This window comes from Curcuma longa, unplaced genomic scaffold (genome assembly GCF_044706935.1).
Source record: "Curcuma longa cultivar G26 ecotype Majalengka, Jawa Barat unplaced genomic scaffold, ITB_CL_G26_1.1 contig_24048, whole genome shotgun sequence".
In the NCBI taxonomy this organism is placed as follows: Eukaryota; Viridiplantae; Streptophyta; class Magnoliopsida; order Zingiberales; family Zingiberaceae; genus Curcuma; species Curcuma longa.
Window position 1 is genome coordinate 7,299 of NW_027432326.1, and position 6,998 is coordinate 14,296.

A 6,998-nucleotide genomic window follows, 5' to 3' on the forward strand; every position below is an offset into this window, starting at 1 on the left:
CTATGGAAAAAAGAGTTTTGTAATAAATTTTGCGATCAAAATTTTTCGTCGCATAATTATAGTAACTAAAGTAATGTATTGCAAATCTGTGATGAGTTTTGGGTTTCATCATAGACTTGCAATGAAAATCGATTCGTCGTAAATTTGCGACAAAAATGGATTCGTCGCAAATCTACAATGACAACGTGTTTCGTTGCAAATTGCGTCAAATTAATTTTCATTGTAAATTTACGACGAACTCCAAAATTCATCGCAGATTTGCATTTGGGACTAGGTCAATTTTGATGTAAATTATGTAATGATTTTTTCCTTACAAAATTACAATAAATTTTACGATAAAAAATAAATTTATTATCAAATTTATGATGAATTTATATTATTTCATCGTAGAATTTGACTACGACTTATTTGCGATGAAAATTTTTTATTATAAATATTTTTATGATAAATTTATCGTAAAATTTATGGCAAATGATTTTTTTTTGAGTGCTATAAATACTCAGTGGTGTAGGTATTTGTAGCTTTTTTTTTCTCATTCATCTTTTGCTACTCTTGGCTTTTTGCTTTCAACATCATCGTGATTTAAATAGTGGATACATTAAAATTTTCACAAAAAATAGAAATGCATGTCTACGTCAAGACGAGGACCCAAAGCCTAAGATCACGAATTCTAAAATCCATTAATAATATATATACGTCTGTGGCCGCCAACCACGCAGGTCACTACTGCTCTCCCTCTATTCCATTATATTGATCCCATGCAAGATTCTTCTTCCTCCATCTTCAACTGCACGATCCCAGCGGCCTGGCACTACAAATGTCGCTCTTCGTCCTCCTCCTCTTTCCTTTTTTCCCCTCGATGACCATCGCATCCTTCGACGACTTCACTTCCTTCGTCTACGTTGGCTGCTCCCAGAACAGGTATAACCTCGGCTCCCCCTACCAACTAAACGTCGACTCCCTCCTAACCTCCCTCGCCAACGCCGCCACCTTCTCCTCCTACCACGACTTCACCTGCAACGCCGCCGCCGCCGCCCCAGCCTACGGCCTCTTCCAGTGCCGCACCGACCTCCCCACCTCCGACTGCGCCACCTGCGTCCGCTCCGCCCTCGACCTCCCCTCCCTCTGCCCCTACGCGACCTTCGCAGCCGTCCAGCTCAAGGGCTGCTTCGTCCGTTATAGCAACGACTCTTTCATCGGCAATCCTGACACCGCCCTCGTCTACAAGAAGTGCGGCGGCGGCTCCGAGCTCGTTGGCTCGCGCGATGCTGCCCTGGCCGGGCTTGCCGGTGGTGGAACAGGGGAATACAGGGTGGGTGCGGCGGGACGGGTGCGGGCGCTGGCGCAGTGCGTCGGGGATCAGGGCGCGACGGAGTGCAGCTCGTGCGTGGCGGCGGCCGTGGCACAGGTCAAGGACGCCTGCGGGGCGGCAGATGCTGGCGACGTATACCTCGGCAAGTGCTACGTCAGCTACTGGTCCGGTGGAGCTTACGACTTGGCTAGATCCGGTCACAACCACGGTAAGCCGCCGTGGCCTGCATGTTTTACTCCAATACTTTTCTGGAAGACGCGCGATCGCTTACTTTTCTGGAAGACGCGCGATCGCCTTGCATCTCCTTTTCCATCCACAACTTTATAATAATTCCTGTTTTTTATTATTATAGAAAAAAGGGAAGCTTTTCTTTGCCTCCAAGAATTCTTAAAGTCACAAAGATTTAAAGTAGATTTTTTTTACTTTTAAATAAAAAAAAGTTCAATGATTTAAAGCAGATTTTTAAAAAAAAAATGATAATAACTATAAAAACTCTTAAAGTATTTACATTTAAATTGACTGTGGTGGTTTGTATATATAGAAGAATTAATTTAAGAAAATTTTTGAGTCATATAGGTGTCATATAGCATAAAGCATAGGCTGATTCACCTTGTTCTAATTAAATTACAGGTGATCATGTGAGTGCCAAAACCTTGGCAATTGTTCTTGCTGTCACCGTTGCAGTGGTCATTGGAATCGTTATCTTATCCATTATGAGAAGAAATGGAAAATAATGGTGATTTCCCAACATTGTTAATCTCTTAAAATTTCTAAAACTTTTTTAAGTTTTAGTAATTACCTCGTCTTCCGTACTCTTGCTGTGGTCTAATTTTACTACTGCTTTTAACTTTTTTTAAGTGATGAGGGGAGTGCTGGTAGCTGTTGATCTCTTGTATTTATATGCGTATAGAATGGAGACTTTGGGAAAAGATGGAAATGAGTTGGAATGGTTCCTCAAACTCATAATAAGTTAAGAAAAGTTCTGAAGGAAAGTTTGAATTACAAGTCTTTACAGGGAATATATGTCAGTGAATCAGATATTCTTATTAATTTGTGTTATATGTGCTATTATAGTGTGAAGTTCTACTGGATGGTGATTTTTTTTCTCAGTCCCTTAAAAAAAAGTAAATCACATTTTTTAGATTATGTTATTTAATTGCTAACTTTATTAAATTTAAATATGGTGGATTTCTCCCTTGAAGGTGAAGTCTTATATAGTTATTTTAGTTTTTCCTTTACCATGTCTTAGTAAATTTCTTGTAAGAAAAAAATCTTTGACTTGGCGTGCTAGTGGTTGCATATTCTATAGTTTGTTTTTCTTACTTTCAAAACAAAGACCATTTACTGCTCCTCAATAAAAATTAAGTTTTAATTACTATCTCAAAGATGTGGACCTCCACCAAGCCAATTTCTAGATTCATGGTCTTATTCACATTGTATCGAAAATCTAAAATAACTCTTTCCTAATGTTAACATTCATCACACAAATTGAATCCAAAAACAATGTTACAAAAGTATATATGTTTTTCCCTTAAGACAACAAGAGCAATTATGGCCTCCACTTTGATTGTATATATGCACCATCTTGTGACTTGACTTTTATCTTTAGCCTTATAAATATCCCTTTCAATCCTACCTCCGAGTAACCATTGAACTCTCATTTAAATTAATATGGAATAATAACTTTATCCTGTTGAGAAACACACACAATAGTTTTATTCATCATCACCCACAAATTAAGCTCTCCTCTTCTACCAACTAGGATAGTCATCACAAACTCTAAAAGAAATATGATAAAGAATAATAAATATTAACACCAAATCACTATTTGAGCTTTCCTTGCTAACTTTACCCAACTCATCTACAAAGTCTTAGAATGTGTCTAATAAATGCTTGATCAAGTTTACATCAGTTGCCATGTGTAGCTTATAATGTTTTATTATGGGACATGTTGTAGGACCGATGCACATGTTGTAGGACCGATGCACGTGAGAGGGGGAGGGGGGTGAATCATGTGTCTTTTTAAATTTTTTTTATATTATTAAATTAGAGTTAAAAGAAACGTGCTTTGAAAAGCATGCGTAGCGGAAAGAGAATACGAAACGAAAAAAAATAAGTACGAAAGACACAAGTAATTTTTTACTTCGTTTTCGGAGCCATCGATGACTCTTACTCGAAGGCCCAGGTCCCTTGAACCTTTCCTGTGGGCAATCCACTAAATCTCTACTCTGGTAGAGTAGGCGAACACAATGAGCAAAAGTGTGACAACCCCACACTTTTAACTTTTAAATAAATTTTGAAAATAAATATTAAAAACAACTTCTTTGTTACCCAACAATAGAAAATCTGGACGAGCTCGGATGTTGGGGGTGATCTTTCGACAGAAGTTGGACGTGGTTGTGTCGAAGCTCGGGCCGCCGTAGAAGAATAACGTTGGTTGAAGTTCTGTGATTCATGCACTGACCACATCTTTATAAAGGCACTATCAAGTTATACTACAAAAAAACAGTGATTTAACGACGAATTTTTGGGACGAATTATTTTCGTCGCCAATTGACAACGAATTCTGGGATGAATCCAATATTCATCGCAAATCCACAACAAAAATTGTGACAAAAAAATATTAGTTGCCAATTTAGCAACAAAATCAATTCGTCGCAAAATTCATCGCAAAACATCAATTGGTCGCAAAATTTGTCGCTAATTTACAACGAATAAATTATTCATCGCGAATTGACGACGAATTATTTTTTTATCGCCAAAAATACCCCTCCATGCAGAATCTCGCCAAAATAGGCAACAAATTCACTGTTCGTTGCCAATTCGACGACGAACAGCGTGTTTCGTCGCTGAATCGGTGACCAACACGAGATTCGTCACTGAATTGGTGATGAACAAAGAATTCGTCGCCAAATTGGCGATGAAAATCGCTATTCGTCGCCAATTCGGCGATGAATCTCGTGTTCGTCGCTAATTTGGCGACGAATAGGCTGTTCGTTGCCAATTCGACGACGAATTTGGTGACGAAATTGTTTCGTCGCCAAATTATTTCACCATCCCTAAATCTGCGTCTTCTTTCTCCGCTGCTTTCCACGCCAAATCACTACCTCCGCCTATTACAACCACGGCGAACAGCCAAATCTCTTTTTTTTTTCCGATCGGATCTTTGCTCGCCGTGTGTGGTAAGCTTCTTCCTTCCTCTTCCTTATTTTTTCCTAAGCGTTTTGTTTGCTTTTGGCCACCGGACAGCTGCAGGGGCCATCGCCGCCGCTTGCCGATCGCTGGCTCTTACTGGCCGGTCCCTGCCTGCCGGTGGTCGGCGCTTGGTCGCGGCCCGCACTGGGTGGCGCTGGGCACGCCTGCGCGGTTGCTGCGCATGGTCGTTGGCACCCACGCGGTCGCTGGCCACGCCGCTGGCCACGTGGCTGCTGGGGGCTGGCTGGCGCTGGACGACGCTGGCCGGCGCTGCATCGCGGTGGGCCTGATTAGCTATATTTTTTCAAATATCCCTCATATCCTTGTTCCTCTGTTATTGAATATTCTCATGTTATGGATCATGCTGCTTTGCTCCAACGATTGAAACAATTGACGCAAGAGAAGGAAGAGGCTGAGCAAGAAGCTAGAACTTGGGCTCAGAGGGCTGCCCAATTTCGTGGTGAGTGCTTAGCATGGGAACAAGAGTGCAATGTGGCAAACAAACGAATATGGCTGCTGGAACAAGAATTGACCAGAGCTACCAGCAAAGTACAAAGATCGGAGCGGTAAATTGCGGAGACACGTAGACACACCCATCAGCTTCAACAAAACATGGCTGAGGGCACGATGGGAGCGTGGCAAGCTGATGTGATGCTTAGCGAGTGGGAGGTGGAACAGAGCCTGAGACGAGTATGTCAATTCCGAGCTTCACCGCCCCCATCATCCTCGAGCAGCTGGCGGGGTCAGGATGACCCGGATGAGTGACTTGATTGCAAAGATGAGTGATAACTGCCTATTTGACCGGATAAATTATGATCATATCGGGCTAATTTTGATTATATTTCATGCAATAATAGGGTTTGTTGGGCTAATTCTTTACCATGGATGAATTTTTGGAGTTTATTATATATTTTTTTATTAATTTATGATATTTATGGAGATTAATTAGTTGTATTTTATTTTGCAGGAAATTTAATTGCGAAGAAAATAAAATCTGGTTCGAGTCGGATCGAATTGAAATTTAAATTGACTCAATCGGGTTTAAAATCAAGTTATGGTTCAACCAAATGGATTTGATTCAGCAAGCCCAAGTTACACTCAGCCCAAAACCCAAGCCCAACAGATCCGGTTCAATTCATTGATTTTGGCCCGGTTCAATTGAAAAACTAGATTTGGTCCGGTTCAATTCAAGCTAAGCTGCGGTTCAGGCCAAATGGGATTTGGCTCAGCCGTTTGACGCGGGTTTAAAAGGTAAGCTAGGGTTCATATTCACCGGGGGGGGGGGGGGGGGGGGGGGGGGGGCTTGCGACGCCACTGTATGCTTCTCATCCGCGACTTCTCTACTGTGCATCTTCCTCCTCTTCTTCATCTTCTTCGCCGAGCTCCCCTTCCTCCTCCCGATCAGCTCTAAGCAAAGCGTGGCGACGTCCGATTGAAGATCTCCAGCAGCATTTCTCACTTACCTGTCGACGGCCACTGCGGTGAGCGATTTGCTATGGCGACGGTTGTCGGTAATACCCACCTCCGCCTCAACAGAAGCAGTACGGCAGCTGGCCTCTGGCGGCGATTTGTAGCAGAGGCTCGGCTGGTCTCCTGGCGGCGATTTGTAGCAGGAGATTACCGTTCGTCTTCGACTTCCGCCGTCCCCGGGCAATGACAAGGTGAGGTTGTTCGTGTTTTTGTTGCTGACTTTCCTAGCGGCGATTTGTAGCAGGAGATTCAGGGCAACGGCTGAGCATCCCCGTCTCTATCATCTTCTCCGTTCACGCTCCACCGGGAGCGATTTGCTCCGGTGCGACCCACTGTCCCGTCGGCGATTCAACCGGTGGCTGCTGGAAGCTTGGTTCGGTGCTAATTGGAAGAGGGAAGAAACCCTAAACTCTCCATGATTCCACTGTCATCCATTGATTTTCCTTCTTTATTTTCTGTTAGATTGCTTTCTGTTATGTTGATTTGAATCAAAACCCCCTTTGCATTGTAAATACATTTGATTGCTAAATTCTAACTCTGATTTTAACACTCACCCTAACTGTAACCTAATCCCTAATTTTGATCTAACTTTGACTCTAACTTAACCCTAATTCTAATCTAATTTAACAGGTTCTTCCCTTTTTGTTGTTAGCTAACTGACTGTATCAAAAACCGTGGATCAATTGTGTCATATGTATATGAGTTGAATTCAATTTGGTTGTTGTGATGTGTGTGTTTTGAATGTGTTAGTGAATTGGGTTTGGAATGTCTAGAGAGTTGGATTGAAACTATTGTTGAACTTTTGTGTGGAATGCTAAAGCTTTGGGATGTTGAGCTCTTGTTGATTTGGTTTTAATGAGTTAGGATGTATCAAATGTTGGTCTTGGATGATAAGTTGCTACTGAGGTTTGTTTGGAAATCAGCTTGGAGTATTAATTGAATTGTGGCAATTGGGTGTTTAGGGATAAGGTGTATGACATGTATTGAATGTTTGTTGAGGTATGATATTGATGATAGCATG

The 6,998-nt window shown here is 41.9% G+C and overlaps 1 pseudogene; it reads left to right on the plus strand.

Moving 5' to 3' along the window:
• Positions 1–758: 758 nt before the first annotated feature.
• LOC141818273 (plasmodesmata-located protein 7-like) lies at positions 759–2,322 on the plus strand (annotated as a pseudogene).
• Positions 2,323–6,998: the final 4,676 nt, after the last annotated feature.